At 38.6% G+C, this 24,003-nt stretch overlaps 1 protein-coding gene across 1 annotated transcript in view; it reads left to right on the forward strand.

The window, feature by feature from the left end:
- Positions 1–24,003, forward strand: part of LOC133441826 (neprilysin-like) — a 466,475-nt gene that overhangs the window by 391,255 nt on the left and 51,217 nt on the right. The window lies entirely within an intron of this gene.

Consider the following 24,003-nt stretch of genomic DNA (forward strand, 5'->3'; position numbering starts at 1 on the left):
GTCTGGTCATTTCTGATAACTGTAAATTAGACAGGGACAACACTGGGAATTGCAACCCCCCATCTTTAGTCTTGCCTGAACGATAAAGTCTCAATGTGTGTAAAACCTTCCTTACGGTGTTCAAGGATTTTCACACTGAAGGACTCCTCAGTTTGTTCGCATGGCTAATGGATGTTCATAAATCCTTGTGGAGACCCAAATATAGATATACTCCACATGTTATGCCCCCCCTTTGGACTCATGCCTTTCATGCACTATCCATACAGACACATTTATGACATTTATCATGTTTGCAACCACTTTATGATATCATTATCTGCAGATGCTCAGCTGTCTCAGGCTTGCGCACGCATTCATGTGAATGGAAGCATGAGCATAAATGCACCTGACCTCAGGCCTCGAAATTAAATCTGAGTTCGAGCTAAGTGACTTGCAGGCAGTCTAATGACTCGACTCTCTCCGGGGCCACAAGGACACAGGGAGGAACAGGAGAGGACAGGAACACAAACACCAAGGGTGCATAAACATGAAAACATAGGTAACACACGGATGATCCAGCTGAAATCAGTGACACACATGAAGGTGACCTACTTTGTTAGCATGTGCACTGCATGTATGATTTGCCCATGTGTGTAAAAAAAGACGAGCATGCAGCTCTGTAAAGATTTTCACCAACAAGTTCACTGGTCAGAGATCGAGCAAATGTAATGGGAAAAATCTGTTAGGAAATATGAAAAACACTAAGATGCTTTTAAAGCACTTCCTGTCATCTATTAATGGAGCAGACAATCAGAGCAGATTTTATATCAAATTGGTTTATGACGAGACAGAGAGGAGACAAATAGCTGAAAAAATATTTACCATGTGAAAATATGAAATGTTACTTAGGTGCTGTTTTAAATAATTTATTGAAGAACTAGATATACATAGAAAACATACATAGAAGAGTGTTCATTTAGCAACAGAAAATGCAGACAGATGCTTGCATGCATGGAATATTGAAACATAATGAGGTTATCTAACACTGGATAGGAAAGGAAAAATAATTGTATTTATAACTCTTGAAATATACATTGTGGTCATTATATGTAATGCACAAGAGTCTGAGGCACCTGACCTTCCACACCTCTTTATCAAAGCACCACAAGGGAGTGAGTTCCCCCGTAGATGTGAACGTTTTGTCAATTTAAGTATTAAGTATTAGTCTTGCTCTGTCTCTAGTTTCCCTTTCCATCATTACTTTTTCAGTCTTTTACTCGCTTCTGTCATGATATCGGCTGTAGCTCGGTGAGCTAGCGTTGCTGATGTTCAACATAGTCATGAAGTGACATGAAGTTTTCACAAGACATGGCTGAATCACTTTAGTTGCTTTTGGTCCATCGTAGGGATGGGAGAGCACAAGAGCAAGGCAGTTCTTGCTCAAAATAAAATCCAATATTCCTTCAAATGAAAGGGAAACTGATGTTACAGCATGGTACTCGCCTTCGTGTGTCTATAAGAGACAATAAAAACAGTTATAATATCACAAATAGACCAATTAATCAAGTGGAGAAATAGTTAAATCTCAAGTCAACAGACAGTTCAAAGTTAAAAAAAAAGAAAGATGGCTTCTAAAAGTCTCGATATTTTTGTTAGAAAACCAAACTTCTAGTTAAGTGTTAACCATTTACATGACATGTTTTCAGAAATCAATACTGTCTAAAAAACAAAACACCTGTATTATGTAATGTGGAAGTTCATCCAACCATTTCCTCTACTGGCTGCTGGGATTATGCCACAGCAACATCTGGCCAGTGTTGCTCAGGGTTGGCGGGGGAGCAGAGTCTGTCCCAGCGATCATCAGATGAGAAGTGGAGAACACTGTGGACAGGTGGTCAATCCGCTGTAGGGTGTAGTTCCTTTTTAGTGATCAAAAATAAGGCATTTCATGGCACCGAATTAGTCAGAAACTAATAATAAATACATAAATACTTATAATATAGAGACAGTCCTGCCAGATAAAATTCCACATATCCATCCAGAGGTTCAGACATTTGTCTACAGGTTCCAACTTTACATCTATAATCATACTTTTTGTGTTATTGAGTTTCTCAGGCTCTGTTTATATCCAGGAAATGAAGCATGTTATTACCAAAATTGTTATGGTATTTTAACATCAAAGGCACTGGTTGGAACCTGATATTTTCAGCGTCTACTTCCATTGTTCCGTCTACTTTAATTAAGATTTAACGGAGTCTAATCAAGTCAAACAAAATTACATTAAACTAATGGGGTGACCGTTTGAATCTGGAAGTACAGCCTTTTTGCAACATCTAATAAATCATTGATCTGTGATATTGGTTTTGAATTTAATATGAAACCATGGGGATGAAAGGATGTAAAACATTATGAGGTCTCCGCTGCAATTAATCTGAACTATGAAATGGAAATAGTTCATCTATTATATATGACTTTAATGGGCTGTACAAATGGCCTTCAGTGTCATTATTAACGCACCGTATTACACATAGGCTACTCACATTTGTTTGTGCGTGTTTGCACAGATCCCATTACCCTGTTACTTACTGGCCTCTAGTGGTGCATCCTAAATCAACACAGCACCTTGGAAATGTAGAAGCCACACACGCACTTGCATGCACACAGAAACAACAAAGCACTCACTCTGCAGTGCGTCATTATGTTAAGTCAAATCAAGCTTTAATTAGGCAGCTTTTGACACATGGATCCAGAAACAGATACTTGATGCAGGATTTTATTTGCATAAAAGTGAGAAGTAAAACCAAATGAGAAAAGGAGAAAGAATAGTTAGTGGATTTTTTTTTTTTCAATAACTCAACCCTTTAGGGGAACAACACGTACAGTATTGATACGATCTATATTTCATACGTGGTGCCCTGAAACTTTTATGTCCATGTTAGGGCTGATAAATTGTTGCTTTTTGAATAAGTATGGTTTTGAAGAGCAAAAGTATACTTGATCTAAGCACGTATACCCTTCAGCAATCTATTTCACTTGTAAAGACATACTGTATGTATGTTTGAGGCATTTTTCAATTATTTTCAGCTCCTGGATAGTGCCAGTGTGTTCACTGATTTTAACCACAGGGCTCCACTAAGGATTAATTGATCCCAGTTTTTCAGCCTCTAACCAAACACTGAAACCTGGGCCTTGCAAATTGGTCGATACCTCAGACCAGTCTGAATGCATGATTGTACAGAAGAGACTAAAGACATCGTTCTCCTAACTTTGTAAATTAAAATACAACTAATCATCACATTAGTAAAGGCTGAATTGTTACTGTTAAAATATTGTGTCAAGAAAAAGTATGTGAATCCCTTGGAATTAACTGGTTTTCCACTTTAATTTGGTGTAAGAAGTTAGTGAATATTCTGCCAAGTCACAATAATGAGGGGTTCACCTACTTTTTCCTGCTAGTGTGTGGCTGCATATCAAACTGAAGCGTGATGTAACGTGCATCATGATCGACGGGAATAGGTCAGTTTGCAGATATACCCCATTACCAGGGGCCAGTTGTTCAAAAAATTTAATCTGGATAAAAGTGATCCGGATTTGGAAATCCCATTTTATGCTATCCAGGATCAGGTAATCCGTCTTAGTTTCATGCCGGTTTTTCAAAGCAACATTGGATTGGATCACCTTGATCCAGATACACAGCTTTCAAGATTACCAAATCTGGATTACCAGTGCTCTAAATGGGACAACATATCACAATGTGGCCTACCAGCTATGTAAAGAACAACAGGTAGAAGAGCCAACATGTAACGGTTAAACAAGTCAAGTGCAAAATATAAATAAAAGTATTTACACTAAATGATACAAATGTTGTATTATTTGACCAATTTTAAAGTTTTTCGGCATTTTCCTCCTGAAATCCACCTTGAAATCCTACCCCCTGTTGGGATCCAGGATAATCCTGTTTTTTTGGATCACAGTTATCCAAATACTACTGGAAAGTTTTGAACAACACAAACTGAAGGTTTGATCCAGATTAAAACTAAAATTGGATTACGTGATCTAATCTGATTTCAGAATCCTTCTTTCCCTTTTGAACAACCCATTTTCAAACTTTGATCCAATCCGATAACCTAAATCCGATCAGATTACCTTTGAACAACTGGCCCCAGATGATAAATTCAGTCCTTTTTTTATAGACAATATCAGTCCTTTAATCTGATATTACTATCTAGATTGGTGCATCCCTGGACTTCATCATACAGCACTTCTTTTACTTCTGTTTTAATTCATTCACAAGTGTTTTGTACTTCAGTTGCCATGTCAACTTCAGAAACACCTCATACTACACTGATTCTTGGTGACATACAGACACAGAAACAGTCATGCATGAATTAGGCTTTGTTATGATGAATGACTCAAATGCAGAAGACTGGGAGGCCCGAGGAGCAATCCAAAAGTCCTTTATTCTAACAGGGAGGGATTTATTGATGGTTGTCCTAAAAGAAACACAAAGCAAGAGTTTAGGGATGAAGGAAAGCTACACATCAGCAGAGTGAACCAGGGCAGCCGTAAAGGGGGACTGGAGGGGCAAAGAGGAAAGATGAGACAATATATACTCAAGGATAAGAACAAAGAAAGTCAAACCAAAACTTCACACACAAGGAAAAAGACTTTCAAACTTTAAACAGGCAGTAAAGCAAACCATCCGACATAAAACAGGGAAACAGCAACCTAAAGAATACAAGAACATAAAACTAGAACTAAGAAAAATTTAAGAAACCCAGGGATATTAGTGTGAAACCATAACATGTTTAGTGAAATCCAGCATAAAGAGAAGGTACCTACTAGCTCATATATCTATGTGATGGCAGAGCGGCAGTGCAATAAGCCCCCAGTAGCGCTGTATTCTGGTAAACTTCCAGTCGTGCTGCAGTTGTGTTGGCAAAGTCCAAAGAGAGACATCTGCTTAAATGCTTAAAAACCACGTACACATGAATTGTTTCAAGGACTCCATATTGTTATGATGGCACACACACTCACACACATGCACACACATTTACAAAAACAAACAGGTCGTTTCACAATATGCAGCCAACCACAGATACAAGACTGGCCAACAGAGACCCCAGACCCCGTCCATTATATATTCTGTGGCTGACTACCTGAAAGAATACAAACGTGTATCCAAATGCGGTGGTGTGACACAGATGGTATATGTGAAAGTGTATGTGAACGCATGTAAGCACACATCAGTGTCCAAGTGAAGCGCTGTCAGGTATCCCACCTGAGGCGATGTGCTGGAGGGACTTTGTAGCACATTCCCACTGCATTATTGATGCACTGGATACACTAAAATGCAGAAAATAAGAAGTTTCTTTGAAACTATGTGTGTTTGTGCGTATGTGTGCGCTCCAGTTTAAACTAAACCAAGCTGACCGTCAGAAATTTCTGTCAGACTACATTCGATTCACAGTACCCGTTTCCACGGAAACAATGACTGCAGTTTATAGTGAGATACAAACACCTTTTGCTCTGTCATTTTTTTTCTCTGTTTGTCCTTTTTGTTTTCCTGCGCGTATAAATAAACACAGAAATGTGCAGTTTACACTGATTGAGTCTGAATATTTGTTTGATCATTTTTCCTAAAGAGATGCAAAAGTGACCAGTGGCAAACTTGCTGTAGGAAGCCGGTATTCTCAACATGACGCCAATCTGATTTACATTTGAATGACAACGATATATTTGAGGCAGCAATAAGAAACAACCACTCACCCTCAGGGAATACAGTTGCATTGAATTATTCAGTGATTTTGAAAAAAAGACTTAGCTTTGTTTTCATTTGTATTTTCCAAAGCCCTTGCTTCCTCGTTGGACTAGGATAAATGGAAAGCACCTGCTGGAAATGAAGCTGGTGAAAATAAACAAGGACATGTGATTTCGGAAACTATAAAGTGCCAGCCAACCACAAACATGCTGGTTAAATGAATGGAAAATGTGACAAGGGGAGCTACCGCTAAAAATGCACATGTGGTGTGTGTTTGGTGTGTGTGTTTGGTGTGTGTGTGTGTTCGGTGTGTGACTGGAGTAAGAAGAGGAGAACAGATGATACCGGGGAAAGCACTGGCCACCATTCTTTTGAAAGACTCAAATGAAGAAAATATGTTCTGCTGAAATGCTGATAACCCTCTCTTCGTCCCTCCGGAAGAATTTTTGGGAGACTTTCCATGAGGATCAGTCAATGCTTAAAACTAATATCTGACATAAGAATCAGAATAATTAATTTTATAGGATTTTATGCCAAAAAAAGGGGGCTTAAAAGCTGTTCTACATCTGTAACTCATAAAGTACATGTGATGTCTGAATTTGCAACTTACCCCCACCTCCCATCCACTGATCACTGATGGACCACCATTTTTAATTTGTAAATCAGATGTTGCAAAATCTAGGAAAGAATGATTTTGATCATTTAAAGAGCTATTTTTGTATTTTAGAACTAGATGGAGGTGGTGGTGGGGGTTTCAGGTGGAGCATTCCAGCAGCGTAGACAAACAGTGTGAGATGGAGCCACGGTGTTAACAGACATGATCAATTCTGAAACAGAAAGCGCCAGAGCAAGACTGTAAACACTCATGCTGAGATTAAATAAGATTGGTGCACAAAGATAATAGTCAGCCTCAGGCTTCGCTGTTTCGCACACAGCCGATGTGATAATGCTTCGTGAAACGCTTACATTAGATTAAATATGCTCTCATTCAGCAGCTCTGAAAAGTTAACCCCACTCCTTAAAGCTGGTAGATTTGTGTCATGATGAAATCCTGATGTCTTTTCAAGGTTGCTTTTGTACTGTACAAAAGCTCCCTGCTCAGCCATTCCTTTACTGCTATGTTTATGGAGGTTGGTTTAAGGGGAATAGTTAAAAAAAAATAATTAAAAACTCCCACCCACTTCAAGATTACAGCAAACACAGCATGTGTGTGTGTGTAGCGTGGTGGTTAGCGCTGTTAGATCGCTTTGAATCCTGACTGGAGTCTTTCTGGAGTTTACATATTTTTGTAGTGACATTTAAAAAAATGCATGTTTAGATGAGCAGTGATTGAAAATTGTCTGAAGAAGTAAGTGAAAGGGAACTTTGATGTTTGTTTCTCTCTCTTTGGCCCTGTGGCTACCTTTCCAGTGGCCTTTTCCTGACTGGGATTCCTGGGGAAGGGTGCAGCCCACTCCATTCCCCACCTGTCCTCATAACCCTGATATGAAGAGGCTTGAAGGAGTGGAGTGTAATACTATAGTGTCTCTTATTTTCTATTCAAAAATTCAATAACGTCTTGTGCAAAAGGGAACTTTTTAAACAAAACTTAGTTATGCAAATGGATAAAAATTCAACATCAGCATCCATTCCAGTTTCAATTGGGGTCTCCTGCGGATACTGGAGCCGATCCCAGCTGTCCAAGACGTATCCTGGCTTTCGTGGATTGCCAATGGCCAAACAGAAACAAACAAGACCAAAAACCAGGAACAACATCAGCAAAAAAAATCGCAAAACCATTGCTGGAGGAGGAAATCTATGCCAAGCGCTAATAGCAGCAGGATCCAAGCCAGAGCATCAACTCCTACTGAGCAAATCAGCAACACTCTCAGTTTTCCAAACCTGTGCCTGAAGCAACAGCTTAACAGCAGTAGCACAAAAGCCTAATGTTTTTAGAAATCCAATATTGAATCAGCTCTACTTTTAAGAGCCTGTTTAGTCATAAATGACAATAAAAACACATAGTCCTCTCTTAGCGCTTACTAGACTTCTGCAAAGACTTAACAGTCCATTTTTTATTGAATACATTTTTGCTTCATCTTCTTTACAAAAAACGTTAAACAATATATGAAGCAATCTTTAGTCAGGAGTTGGTCTGACAGAGTTTCTGATCTGTCCACCAGATGGACCTGTTGCACCTCGGAAAACCTCTTGCATGAACGCGTTGAGACTTGCCAAACATTGCCTGCAGTAGATCACATGGAGGAAGCAGACGTATAAAATTTGACTAAAGCCCAACACGGTCTTAATATAACCACAAAGTGTGATATTCATTTCGCGAACATGTTTCCTGCCGGCTTGCAGTCCTGCCAATATTGCTCAGGGACTCTGGCAGAGCTCTGGAGACTCTAACCACAAAAGAGTCCCATGCAGCTTCAGATTAGACACTGCTGCCCCCCTACTGGGACAAAAACCATCAACGAATGTGACAATTTTCTCATCGGCGTCATCGACTGTCTCTCTCTGGGATCTCCCAACTCCATCCCGACAACCTGCACCGCTCTAATCAATATAACACATTCCTCCAGCATGTCTGAAGTAATGGAACCAATTACTTGTAGAAAAAAGGGGGGAAAAAATACTAACCAAACAACCTGAAGTCAATAATTTTACTTGATGGTCACAGAGAACACAGAGGGAACTTCTGAGGCCTGTTTGAGTAATTCTACGGGGGGAAAAAAAACAAACAAAAAAAGCAATGTTAATCTAGTATTTGTTTTTTTTCCATTATGCTGAAATGCAGCAATGACTGATGGGGAAGAGGGAAGATTAAAGGATAGCATTAAAAGGATGTGATGTGACAAAACCATCTGTTTCTCTTTGCGTGTGTTTATTCATGCTCGCCTGTGTGTATGTGTGCTACCAGTGTGTGTTGCTCTCCTTCCATGATGTGTGCGTGTTTCCATATTAATGAGCAGACTGGAGATTTTCATTAAGGCCCCATTAGTACCTCTTTTTTCCTTCTTGGCCCCCATCTCGCCACTCATTCATTCATTTGATACAGCAACCATCAGGAAGCGGACAGACAGCGGCAACCGACATGCCTCGCTGTCACATAAATTCACCAAACTGCGGGATGTCTGGCAGCATTTTAGGGGATAAACTGACTTGTTTGAAAACATCTGTCAGCCGGAGGTTTGACAAATCTGAAATGAGACAGAAAAGCAAAGTGAATCACGAGTTGTCATTTTTCATTGAATAAATGTTGACGTTCGAACTCACGATCCAAATGTCACAGCTAATCAAATGTGATGCATCAAACAAGACAAGGACTTGGTTGAAAGGTTTTCCTCGGCTGATATCTGTGCGGTAGTTGGCCATCTTCCACGAGCCACTGACAAGCATGGCTGGACAAACTTATAAAAACCTCTCAACCAGTAATGCTATCAAACTAAAGCACTCCTTAAGCCACTGGGGAAGTACAGTGACTGCACAACAAGTTAAATGGCAGCAGATTTTTATCTTGGGAAGTGTGTTTTCAATCTTGGTCTTTACAATCGGGTGCACATCTCAGACAGATGAGCAGTTTAACAAATTTGACTGGGATGAATTAAAAAAAAGAAAAGAAGAAAAGTTTCTTCTAAAAAAAAAACTAAAAATAGGGAAAACATTTCACCACAGCGGGGTTGCGGCTAGGAATAGAAGCTGCTGTGCTTTTACTACAGAGCTTTACGGAGAATTGGCTTTAGCTCCAAAGTAGATCCCAGATCTACCAGAATCTTTGTAGATACAGTGGAGAGACAGGCAAGACCTCGCAGTGAGCGATAATTATCTTTCTGTGCTGCCTGCTGTGCATCTCACCCTCAAGCTGTCTAGTCCCTAGTTGTTGCGTAATTGTATCTACTCATCATATGCTCGCTTACTGCTGAGAGAGATGGAAAAATGCAACTAGTCATGGACAATTTGTTCACGTCTGTGCTGACTGTTCAAAGTCAAATAGAGTAAAATATTTCCTGTCAGAAAATTTAGGCCAGAGGGGCTAGACGGGAGAAGGGGTAGGAAACGGTTTGTAGGAATGTTAGAAGTGGTCGACAGAACATGTTGCCACGTTAAGACAAATAGTGCTTGAAATAGTACAATGTCCCAACGCGGAAAACAGACCGCCACATGAGCCAGCGCTGTTATTTACAAGAACTTTTGTCATCCAGCCCAAAAAAACCACAACATTAAGTTGAAGAATCTTAATTCTCCAAGGACAAGAAACTGTCTTGGAGTCTGTCTAGACATGCCTCACATTTTGATTCACTTAAATCTCTTTTCAGTACCAGGATTAGGATAAGTCCCAGATCTGCATTGTTACGTGCCGGCATTATTCCTTTCGCCTAGATTCCTAGATTCCTCCAGAAACATGAAGCGTGACAACACCAAGGCACAAAACAAATACAACCCTTCTTCGGGGCAGTTTGTTCCTACCATAGATATAACATCCCATCCATGTAGTGAAGTAAGGAAAATGTATCTTCACATAGTGGTTACTAAAAAGTACAGTAAATAATGTAGCTACACTTGTATTTTTAATCTGTATACTACATGTTATCTGAAAACAGCACTAATAAGTACTCAAGTTTACTTTAAAGTGAGAGAACATGAAGTAAACAGGAGTTCTGTGTCTACTATTTTTTGGCTCTTGTCTCTTTGTAGTAGTATTAACCCAGAAAAGAATGTTTGCCCCATTGTTTCCAGTTTTCTTTATTCCATATTTGGCTTTGAGTGACAAAATTGGCTCAAGGTGAACGTGGATGCCTAAACTCAGCCACATATCCATCAGATGTGCCGATTCTTCCTTTTCTTTGGGCCTTTGGACCTGACCTTTCCCTGACAGTACTTATTGTATACCATATCAAAACTTCAAAGTTTATGATATCTAATTTTTGCCCAGTTCATGAACTCTGAATATTTCAAAAGAAAGGTAATGGTTTTTAATGAGTTGGATAGACTTTTCTAAATTCAGAAAGGTTCTTTGGTTATTTGTGTTTTCAATAACCAAAGGGTAGTTTCCTAGAATCTTAATTGTGAACTAATAAACAGTTTGTGACCTTTTAAAGAGCTTATTTGTAAATAACTTAACTTTTCTAAATCTGCGGATAAAGCATTTATTGGGTTAATTTATTGGGTCAATTGTACAATCCAACTAATCAAAGGAATTCTAAGGAATTTTTATGGCTTTTTACTGAGCCTGACAGTATTTGTAAGTGATTTAATAACTACAAAAAACAAATCGTAGAGGCCTTTAGTGCTGAATAATTGTAATTATTTTTTGGTATTTTTAATTTCCATTGGTTTGATTACATCACCAGGCGCCTTGTGGCCTTTTTGTTTTTTTGTCCCCAGTGCTCATAATTCATAATAAGCCATTGCAAGTTTTGCCTTTCTTGTGTACAAACAACAACTACGCACAGGATACAGTAAATTGGTTTCTATTAGATTTTGAGTGACATGGCCCAGAGGTGAATGGATCAACAAGCAGGAGTACGGCAAGGATGGCTTTTCAGTTCAATTTCCCATAAATGCGACTGAGGCTGCCAAATTCTTCATGGGAGTGGAACCATGTCCCTGGTACAGTCAGGAATTTAAGGGGTAACACACACTGCGCCGGGCCAGCAGAACTCTGTGCAGGAAATGATTACAATAAGTCTGAGATCAAACCTGTTATAGCGACAGTCGGCTTGACCTGCTTATCCCACAGGTTTCAACATGCGATTGTCTTTGGAGGGAAAATGGTATTTCTGTGAAGACCTTTTCAGAAATGAGAGACGTAGAAGTAATGGATTTGTCCATCTTTTGAAATGATGCCAGTCATTCAAACATTAGTCACTTCTAAGTTTATGTTTCTAACAGATTCATTCAGACAATGCAACATTTACCATTTAAGCGAGATTGGATATATGAGACATAGGCCTACAACTAAAGTTCTGATAGAGTTGTAGTTTTCTCACTTCATAATATCATTGCCATAGTAATCCACTTTAAAGTAGCAAGGTGAAGTAATTGTGGTAAATGCAGCTGTGGCTGATGAAAGTTGTTGAAAATGTCATTTTTACTTGCTTGAACTCTTCAAAGTCGGTATTATATACCAGGAGGTTTAGTGGCACCGCTCTAAAGCCATAGTGTTCATATACTGAAGAGAAATGATCTTTTACTTTACCCGAGGGCAATGTCTCCATGGTCACTGTTGTTTTGCAGATATGAAGCCATTCTATCACACAAAACTCTGCAGGTCCTCCCAAAATTAAGGTTTTGCTTCCGTAAACATTCCAGTGCACTATATGTACACCTTACACCGGTTTCTCAGTGATGCACTGCTTTAAAAATCAAATATGTGTACACTGACCAAATTCGATTTTCTTGTAGGTAGTCGGAATCAAAAATCATAATATGTAACAATAACTGCAAATTATGTACATTGATGATTAAACTGAATAGTCATAAGGAAACATTGTGTTCTGCAAATGGTCTTGTAGCTTTTTTGTTCAAATCAAATCCATCTGAAGGAGAACATCTTGATTGCTGACACTTAACAAAAGCCCTAAAGCTTCCAAGTTATCAAATACAGTTAAAAGCTGTTCCTGACTACAATGTTATGCTCAAATAAAATAGCCAGTTGAATCATTTTTATTAAGTGTTAAACATTTATATTCTCTTGGCAGTTGTAATGCACGGAAGGCACAGTAACCAACAATCTAATATAATTCAAACACAGTAAGTGATTACTCTTATAGAGACAGAATAAAAATTACTTACTAGCTATTTCTGCTTTTGGCAAAGGAGACATTGTAGTAATTGACCTAAATCCCAGCACCCTTCATTATTGTTGCTAACTTGGATAATCTACTGGCATTGTTTACAGTTTTACAATGATGGCCACCTGTGTGAAATCCTTGTCCAGATGTTTTAGACACGTTTTGGGGCACAAAACGACCACCTTTCCTTAAAGAGCATTAACATTGGACTAAAATATGGGTGAAGGCATACACGTATGTATAGAATCTTAAAATAGGTATAATTGGTATGATCACACACCTCCAGAATCACCACTGCCCATGCACTACGGGGTATAAGATCAAGTAAATGTACTTTTAAGTAGTTTGATTTTAAAAACCACTTGGGCTCCACCGGATTACAACACTTTGGATGCATGCGATGCAGTAAGTGGTAGATCTGAAGTAGCTAGATCAGCTACATGTAGCCTATCTAGCACTAGATCTAAAGTTGTGCTGATTTGATACTGCTAGTTACCGAGCACTACAAAGTAGATTTTGCAAAATGGAATAATATAAACTTCATTGCCCATCCTCTCAGAATACCTGGAATCGCTCATACATCGCTCCCAGACACATCATTGTAATATGTTGTAACCTTGGGATGAGAGCACATCAGATTGGAAAAAACTTCCAGAAAGAGAAGAGAGCAGCTGCCTCTCCAAAACCCACTTTTAAAACCAGTCCAACCTGACACACTTTAACATGTTCTGGGTCTCTGGAAAGCGCCTAGAGACAACTTCTGTAGGTGCTATATAAATAAAATTGAGTTTAAAAATTGAATTAACATGGAAACGTATCTGCCAACATGTATAATCTTATAATTCCATCTCTTTAATAATTGCTTCTAAGTCATTCTAAATGACCTCTAAATTGTCTGAGCCTGTGTGACCTTCCATTAGAGCTGGAAGAAGTTATTTGTTTTACCCTCCAATTTCAAAGCTATGATTTTAATAACTAAGTTTAATAACAGGGATTGTGTAGTTGCTATTAACACACCGCACTTGACAACTGTATCTTAAAATTACTTTCTGTGTTACACCCTTAAGCTATGGAAGATGTAACATCCCATACATGGTTCAATACAATCTTCACTTACAGAATCTGATAGCAACAGAAAAACAGTGCAACTTGTATGAGTAATGATAACATTAAGAACAGATTACAGACTATGAGCTCTTATCTTAAAGTTGCGTCAACCATCACACTGTTGTCTTCCCACTCTTTGTACACCACATTTGATACCTTGTGTGTTGTTTTTTTAAAAACCAATTTATTCATACCCTGTAATTTCAGTTGCTATTGAGCACATGTTTCTTTATTTCCCAGACATTGCACAAAGAAGGGTCCCAGTAAGGGTTTCACACTATTAGTATTATACATTTTATTCATCTTTTTCTTTTTTCTGTTCGAGGGTTTGCAGCGGCGCCTCTACCAGCAGATGACACCCTGGGCAATAGCCTATGCCAAAAGCCGGTTCTGTGCAGACATAACTTATATGCACACTGCAACACATCACTTCTGAAGGCTACAGGACAGGTCCCAGTTTGGTCTAACACGTGTTAATCAAGCTCTTCTAAGCTCTTGAAAGTAAAGAACGGGCCAAAGAATGTTGATACTAGTTACCATTTTAGATCTTTTTCTCAGGACTCGTCAACCTCAACACATGATTGATGGATGTTGGAGAGCTTCTGAGATGGCACAGAGCCACAGAAGTTACAGGCCGAGGTGACGAGCTGTCATTGCCGCTGCGAGAATGCTGATAGCGGTGTCACGCGGGGAAAAGGGCAAAAATGTGTCATGTTTCCATCAATGCCAATCAGAGTCAGTGCCAGCATGAAAGCTGATTATACTCTCGCTGTTTGAATACAAAAGACAGATGTCAGTAGATGCTGGGACCTGTGAAAAAAAATGTTTGGGAGCCAGCCTTTATCCAGCTTTGTAGTTTATGCAATCCTACTTTAACTTGCAAGTCACTGGCCGTCTGATCAATCATTTATTGTGCTCTTTCTCTAAAAGGCACCCTCTGTTTTTTGTATTTTTTTCAAGGAGGTCACATTAGTGTATTTAACTTATTGAGTTTCAATTTATTTAACACTACTTCAGAAAGGACTTATCATTCAATCAATCATTTGTCAACTCCGTCACTGTCTGCCATGGTTAGTTTGAAGATGGATCACAGTATACACATCTTCCCCACTTTTTGAAGGTATTAATGATGTCTCTTCTTTCTTAATCTTGCTTGATCCCTTGATTTAGTTTGAGTAGAGTACACAAGCTGAGTGTTTTTAGAAGTGGAACGTTTGGCATGCATATTCAGGGGAGAGTGAAGATGAAGATGGGTGGTGTGCAATCGACTGTGATGCCCTGAGAATGTGGGTTGATTTTTTTTTCTTTTTGTCCTGATTCAGCCATCCTTTTTCTTTAGTCCTTAAATGTCACTGTTTGATTTTAGAACCAAATAACTTTTTATTTTCAAGAATCAGGTAAGCATTCTCGGTGCCCTTAGGGTGCACTGTATGTGGGTGTGAATGTGGATGGGAGTATCAGTGAAGTTGGATGTGAAAGTCTAACTGAATTTACAACTTTAAAATTTAGCATCAAAATAATACTAGATTACTTTCTTTCTTTATATGTAGATATGTTTGTATGTTTTTTGTTGGTTTTTTATTTTCTATAAATTCATAAGATTCGGAAAACCGGATGGATATCAGCGTAATATGGAATAGTGGAGAAGGGGTGGGATTAAATACATTTTACTTCCTCCTATATGGGCTACCCCTTTTCAGACATGTTAAACAGGACTTGTGTGTTATGCGTGTGCATGTATGTATATAGGTGTATAAATAAGTGTGTGCACATTGGGTATAGATTTATTTTTATAGATTTATTTATTTTGTGTACATTCAATTCAAATGTGTGTGTGTGTGTGTGTGTGTGTGTGTGTGTGTGTGTGTGTGTGTGTGTGTGTGTGTGTGTGTGTGTTAACTTGTATATAAATACATAGATTCATACTAGCGTCAACGTTGTTTTGACATGTTTTGAATCAATAACAGAATGTGCTCACATATTTAACCATCCTCTTGTGTTACGTGTCTTTTACCGTCTCTTATGTTAAAGGGTCAGTTTTGACCTATGTCTTAAATCAGCTGTAAAATACACTAAAAAATGTATCTATCATCCAGTTTGTTTCTTGTGCCTTGGTTACCTTGTTAGGGTTTTCTTGTACATGAACATATTGGTTTGGATATTTCCTCTGGGGCTCTGGGACATTTTTTTTGTCAGCATACCAATTCTATTTCAATTTTTAAAGTAAAGAGTATCCTATAAATAAATAAATAAATAAATAAAGGTTCTTGTGTTACAGTACCTGACTATTACTTAGGGGTATTAGAACACATCTTTTAAATACATTTGTTTTATTTATTTTTCATTTTGATATCACTAACTATGGTGACATCCATGATGTTACGGGTCAATTTCAACCCACACATATTTATTTCAAGAAATAGACTAAAAAGTCTTATTTTAAGCAATAGAACTTTAAAGCAGCACTATGTAACTTTTCCACCTTAATATCATATTTCCAGAGTCATTGTGATGGTACATCAACTTCCAACAGGTTTAATGACACCTCTGTCATGGTCTGAGGGGTCTGTATCACCTTCACTGGCACTATGTAACTTTGAGGAGCATGGTAGGAACCCTGCCACACTAAAAAACTACAAATTTTTACGGCTTTGACTGCTTTACGGCATACGTCACTTCCCCCTCCTTCCCGATTCGTAGTCGAGACGAAAATGGGCGGGGCGTGGAGCGCAGCTCCGCAGAAGCTGGTAACCCGTTGCTGCGTTGTGGCTGCAGCAGCTCCACACAACAGACGTGGGGAAAAGATCGCTAATGGTTTAACTTTTCACCGCTTTCCTGCTTGGAGGCAGAACCATGGAGACCAAGTATCTGATATAACAGAGTAAAAGAGTAAAAGAGTCGTCGGCTCGGTTGGATCGCGGCTGTAACCGACCAAACATAACGTTCCTCAGTAAACAAACTAACACGCACACAGACGGGCGTCGGATCAAAACACGGGTTTATTAAACCACAAACAAACACTCACAGACCGGGGTCGGATCATTCAAACAGGTTTTATTCCCCACTACTCCAGCTAAACGCAGTTGCTGGCCAGCTCTCTGCGGTGCGATTAATTTTGTTGAGGAAAAAATATTAACTATTTGATTTGTAGCTGCAGAGGAAAAAAATAATCTCACGAGGAAAACAAAAATATTGCTCACGCCTCGGAGCCTCTTCAGCATAATATAGCAGTCAAAAAAAAAGAAAAGAAAAATAAGAGTAATACAAAACATGTACTGTACGTTGTACTATTATACTAATTTACTGAAACACATGGCGAGTCAAACATTTACCAAAGCAGCTGCCAAACACTCCTAAACAAGGTAGTAAGACGTGGATTGTGCAGAACTGCGGAAGTAAATCCCTTATAAAGAGTGGCGCTCCGACGAGGAGCTTCATTCTTTAGTAGGGATTTCATATGGATCCAGACCGTTAATAATCATTATTTTCTCCATATACCGCTCCCTGGCTTCCTTGTTTAAGGTATCCCGGTAAATTCCAGTTCCTTTCCTGCAGTTTAACATCTTTTTTTTTGCGTTCCGTCTGTTCACTTGGTGAAACAGAAAAGCGTCCCGTCTTCTCTCAAAACAAATGCACGCGACGGGACGGGAGTTTTCCGGCAGTACGCGCTGGTGCTCATGGGAAACGTAGTGTTCTTTCTGGTAAAGCACTACCGCTTTTGTCCAAAAGATGCCGCCAAACTCAGAAAAGCTGAAAGTTACGTTGTGCTGCTTTAATAGAAACAAATTGAAAAACAGAACAAGTCATGATGAGTCACAAAACATAGATTTGGTTTGTCATAGCAGTTACTGTATGACTCTTTTTAGTGAGAATAGCGTAAATAGCTCAAAATGTGTGTTGATGTCACTGACCCTTGTCATAGCAAACCTTGTGATTCAAGGCGTCATTTTATTGACATTTGCAGCAGCTGCCCTGCCATGTACATCATGAGGTACTGCGCTCCAACAGATCTTACCAATTTTGGTCTTGAATCTTCCAGTGAGAGCAGCTTCACCACTGGGGACTTCTTCATCAGACTCATCAAATGTGTCCGTGTCTTCTGGATGATACTCTGCATTCCTATGCGATGCTGCTCTGTGTCCTCGCCCTCATTTTTAGCAAAAATACTATCCAAAACTTGTCTCACCGAAAATCTTTTCATTTTTGCATGAGATATGCAAGACACCAACTCTGCTGAATTGACCTCACATATGGACATGCCCTTTTTGTTTTGGTGCAGGTATACCGGATAACAAGGCAAAATGAGAATCCCCTGAAGCTCCTATGATTAGGAGAGGAGCTGGCTGTCAGTATATTGGCTGACAGTCCACTTATGATTTTAGTTTTTGCTATAAATGTTGATTTATAATCTTTTTTTTTAGACCGGGTCAAATGTGACCATAACAACACAAAGGTCATGATTTCAACCAAGCATTTTATAATTTAGTGAAAAATATTGTCTTTTGTTTTATTTTGTTGAAATAGAGGTTCCTGATAAAGCCCCAAAAGCCTTGATGCAATAAACAAATGTATGTGCTTCTTTTATCAATTTAAAACACTAGAGGGGGGTAAGTCTAGGTTTGTATTAATAGTTTATAGTATAGTATTGTGTAATTCACAATACTTTCCATGAATGACATTAGTGCACAGAGAAGTAAGATCAGTATTTAACTTTGTTAGTTGTCTTTCTGGAAACACCCAGAGCTTTGTTTCCTCCGATGCTATTCCTCCCAGACAAAAAAAGCAGTCTGTCTTGAGCAGGAATTTCTGTGTCAAGTTCCCCTTTTAGTGATTTCTCAAGTCATATCTGTCTTTCTCTCATCCATGTTCCTCTTCTCCCTGCTTCATAACGCTCCTACTGCTGTCTGAGTGACAGCAGTAAGGTCATTAATGTGCCGGTGTGTGTAATATGCGAGCCCTTGACATTGTCTCTCTGTAAATCTGTACTTCAGAGATACGAGTGTGTATGTTTTTGTGAACTGGCAGCCGACTTTGAACTGAACTGGATGGTCCGTCTGTTGCTGATAGTAGAGTTACTCCCTTGATAGTTCTTGTAAGGAATTGCTGATAGAATGCCCCGTCTGGATGACCTTGAACGAAACCAAAGACTCTTGGTATCTTGGCATTTTGCGTGACTATCAGTTGAATGTTTTGCTGTATAACAAATGAACATCTTGAAATTGTGACAAACTTGTTGTCATGTGTGATTCACCGGCATGTGGGAACCAAATGCAGAACATTTTATTCGTCATTGTTTTAGCTTCCACTTCTCTGGAACACTGTTTGAAATAATATAACCACAAGACTGTCACTGAGTTTCTGTTAATGACTCAAATATATAGCGAAATAAGTGAGCTTTGCCCTACAAGTTTCAAGAGGAAAAGGCTTGTTTTTGTTTTGCTTCTTACGGAATCAGTATGATGGTATTTGACGAATTGCTGTGGTGACGTTTAGCGGTCATTGGTTTCGATGAGAAATACTCTAAGACATCAAAGAAAAAAGCTTTCATGTCCATATCTGTTTGTACGTGTGCCTATTTTTCCAGTAAAAGACTGTTAAATACCCCGCCACCCTGAGCCCAATGCAATTAAAATCCCCAACTCTCCAGGAGTCCATAACATGCTGGGTTCACTGACAGTGAGCAGAGCTCAAATGGCCAACCTAGAAGTCGGGCGATAGGTTTGACATAAAGAGCGCAGCTACACAAAGATGGAAAATATTATCAGAGAAGCTGTACTTCAGACAAATGCATACTTTTTTTTATATTTACTGACAAGCAGATGCTGTAACTGGTACACTGGCGGTCCAGCTGATATTCACACGGATGGAAATATCTTAGAAACGATGTCACACTGGTGGTGCTAAAAAGCTATAAAACATGGAAAGAATGACATGAATAGAGGGGTTTGAATAAGAATATATTTACAGATGATGCCTGAGGAGATAGTCCTTGCTAAAAAAGAATATAATGATCCCATATGTCATTTATGTAAGCAATTTATTATGACTATGGTTGTCCTTTGCACTTGACATAATAAAAATTGACTTACGACCATTAATATTTGGCATTTCTCTTGAGCAGGAAAGAAACAATCAACTTTCACTCCCATCTGCGAGGTCAAATTGCTCTGTAGGAGTTGTGGGTATTGATCGGCTCCAGCTGCCATTGGTAGTCCTGGAAACATGACACCTGTGTGGACGAGCCTGTTTTTGCTCAGTGAGTCCAAGAGCGAGCACAACCCTTGTCTGAAATTTTTAAACCACATGTTTACTGAGTGAAGGAACTCACATGGAGGCTAGAAATTTGACAGGAGCTTCAATCTGCGGATAAAAACAAACTGTGATGGATCTTTTCTACCACTTTTTGCACATTGGCTGGCAGCTTACTGACAGTACTGCTGGGTAGAACTGGCTTCAGCTTCCAGACAGAAAGTAAAATATTTGCAAGAAAAACCAAGCGTACCTTAAACTGATGTCCAGCACAGGATGTACAATAGTCTAATGTTACCTTTTTGGGAGCAATCTGAATGTGTAGGACATGACCCATGATGGTAACTATGCTGCTTCAGCAATCAGAAAGGTGATATAACACTTTAGGTCCTGAACAGAGGTCTGAACATGTGGATGAGTTTGTTTCAGTTTCAGATGCTACCTTAAACGTTTCTTTGAACTTGTGTTGATCCCTGTTGCCAAAAGTGTGAGGATTGTGCTCAACAAAAATAGAAATGATTTTTCTTTTACACCTAACTCGTTCAAAATATTTTTTCACATATCACTTTAAACATGTATTTTCAAAACCAAAGCCTAAGCAATCCTTTTTTTTTTTAATAGAATATGATTTATATATATATATATATATGCCTAAGCAATCCTGAGCGTGTGCTAAAGTGAAAAATGAAAGGGCTTTTGGACATGTATCAGATGACCTCATTATTTGATTTTGTGGATGTCCAAAGGGCCAAAAATGTTTAACATGATGCAAAACAGATTTGTTTCACAACGAAATGTATGTAATTACTGTAATTTGGATGATAATTTTACAACATTTAAGATTTGAATGTCAGACTGCTACATTTTCCACTGTGGACCAACTACACGCTCTGGACTGACACTGTCTGGAGGAAGAGGACATCCTCTGTCTTTAGATGTAATATGCTTTTCCTAAGATTATGAAAACAAGCTGATTCCTATTTTCCACACAAATCATGCATGTGAAAACAGCTCGAAAGGTCAGGTTTCGTATATTCCAAACAAAACAAACAAAAGAAAAGACGAAGATACTTTTTTAATCTGAGGGGAATTTAGTTGATTAATAAATCAATTAATACATTAATCAATGCATGACCGTAGATGTCAGCTGAACTGTATCAACATCTTAGATAGAGTGAGAACATAAGATAGCTTACCTTAGAATAGTCAAAGATGTACAATACATATCTGATAACCTTAGAATAGTCACAAATGTCACACTATATGCATATTTTACTTTTTTTTTTCTCTCTCCCAGATAGACAATGACAAAAACAAAGAAAAAAGATGGTGCGAACCCACTTTTCTTCCAGCGTTAATGTTGTATTTCACCTTTCCAAAAAACATTCCTTGTGCCCTTTCAGAGTAAACTTTCCCTACAAAAGTGACCCTTGTAGTGAACTTGGCTGTTCAACAATAAGCAGATTGGGAGCAAAATGCCACATGAAACTAAACTGAAAAAGAAAGATAACATATGCAAATTTGTATTAATTTACTCATTTTTTAAGCAATTTAGCTCTGCCTGTTGAGACTAATTTGTGGTTTACTGTAGGACTAAACAAAACACATTTTAACTAGTACTATCAAAAGCATACAAATACAGTATTGCTACTGCTGTTGAATACATAGATAATTCCTGAATGTTTGAAGTTTCCTGTCCAGTTCTCTGATCCCACAGACAAAGCAAAGCAGATTTGTTAAGTAAAAAACATCCACCATGTCACAGCAGTCATCATCACAGCAGTTTATTGTTGCCCAAATGTTCAAAAATCTTACAGAATGAATATGATCATCATCAGTACGATGAGGATCGTTTTAAAACCATTTTTACACTGAACAAAAGCTTGAAATGCAAGGTAGAATCATAATATTCCTAAACTCAATTCCATTGAGGGAGAGATTTCATCAGAATACTCTCTGTTGTGTTGCAGCTAGTTTTTTCCATGTTCTGCATTTGAAAAACAATCCGTTCTCAGCTCTGCACCACAGTGTTGTAGATATTGATGATTTGAACGCAGAGCCGATATTCATCTGCCTGCCTCTCCGGTCGATGCAATTTTGCTTTGAATCATTGAAATGTTGCCTTAAGTGGTTCCAAGATCCACCTTGGTACAAAAATAGATACATAAATAAATGAAAAGCAGAAATATGTTGATCTGGAGCATTCAATTCATTTATTTCTCTTTCTGGATTGATAAAGTATTTTTGAACTGAAATGATCTGAAGTGAATTAATTGAATTCCACAATGCAAATAAGGAAAGACATCAGTCTGGAAACTGTTACAAGGTCATTTCCACCAACCACTTAGAGCCCATCACACTACAGTGTTAAAAATGACTCACAAGTAGAAATATTAAAAAAAATTCTGCCCATCATTTCAGGATTGGACACTCTAGCCTAATATCAAACCATGCAATGTTCAGATAAACCAGGAGCTTCTTCTTACACTCAGGCCACAGCTAAGATGTTAAACATTATAACAGAATGATGAGAAAAAGACTACTTTGTATGGCTCATTAAAAATGGCTTAGTGTTACATTTGAACAAATAAGACTTGTACCAAACATGGGGATGGAGGGGTGATAATATGGGCTTGCTTTACAACCACAGCACCTAGGCATTTTTCTGTCATTAAATCTCCCTCACTCCCTTTTTTTCAATCAACTATGAGGCTTTCTGTCAAGCAGCTAAAGCTTGGTCGGAATTGGGTCATGCCTTACAATGATCTCAAACACAAGGCAAATCCACATCATGGCTCAAAAAGATTCAAGGTGCTACAATGAACTGATTCCGATGCTGTAATGGGGCCTGTGCGTAAACAAATCCCCACAAACCTCAATGAACACAAATAATTTTACAAAAATGAAATAAAATAACAGTGGGTCAAAATTCTTCTATTATGATGTTATGCAAGAAGCAAGCTCATAAATGATAATATCATACACCTGCTACTAAAGGCAGCTACAAACTATTGAATCTTGAGCAGTGCGTCGTTTTTCTTGCACTGCTTTTGCATTTTGGCTTCTGTCTAATAAATGATGACAGGCAATCTGTCTTGCTCCGTTGTTCACCTGAGGGTGGGTTTTTTTTTTTTTTTTTTTACAAAATTTTAAGACCTGGTTTGGTGCGGATTAGTTTTTTTATGTCCTGAAATATAAAACTTTGGAAATCATGGGGCTTATTTTCTTTTTCGTTCTGCCAGCACAACCTTGCTGTATTGATCACGGCTCTTCATTATGAGAAAGCGCAATGAAAACCTGTGTGTACCTTCGCCCTGGGAGTATTTGGGTGTCACTCACGGCAACTGCTGCTGACAGGGTCTCCCGTAAATGCCGCCCTGACAGAGGAGGCAGCAACTCCGATAGATGGGGTAACTTCAGGAGGATACTTCACCGCCTTAGTCCATGGGCCAGAACAGATATCAGTACCACTCAAGGTGACAAAACTTGCTTATAATTTTTGAAAAGATACAGTGTACATGTCTGTAGATGATATTTTGGTATGATAACCCTTCCTGAGTGGCAGCTGTATCATAGTTATCAGCTCATGAAGTTAAAACCCCCTTCAGAAAATTACATTTAAGATGCTATTGCATATCCTGCTTTAGACTCATGATATCTGTCAATGTTTCACAATATTGTCTTTGGTATCATTTTAAAGGGGACCTTTTAAGCATTCATTCAAGCTAAGATGTGAACCTTTTTGACCAACATAGAGGTCACTGCAGCGCTTTAAACTATAAACAACACACATTTTTACACCATTTTCGCCTAAATGATATACTATCTTTTAGCCCTGTGTCATCTAGGAACAACAGAGACACAAAATACAAAAACTGGAATACTCACAGGAGCATAAGGATTCAGGAAATGTATAATATACCCCATACTATATCATTGTTACAGGTCATTGTGAGCCTTAAACTAGAAGAGCATCATTAGGCTCCTATGAAACTATAACAGCCACTAGGCTGATGTCACAAACTGGTCTTTATCATGCAAATACAGGACATAAAGGACAACCTCAGTGGAAAAGTCTGCCTGTTACTGTCTACATTGTATTAATTGCACAGTGTATTTTAATTTAAT

Source organism: Cololabis saira, chromosome 4 (genome assembly GCF_033807715.1).
Source record: "Cololabis saira isolate AMF1-May2022 chromosome 4, fColSai1.1, whole genome shotgun sequence".
Classification (NCBI taxonomy): Eukaryota; Metazoa; Chordata; class Actinopteri; order Beloniformes; family Belonidae; genus Cololabis; species Cololabis saira.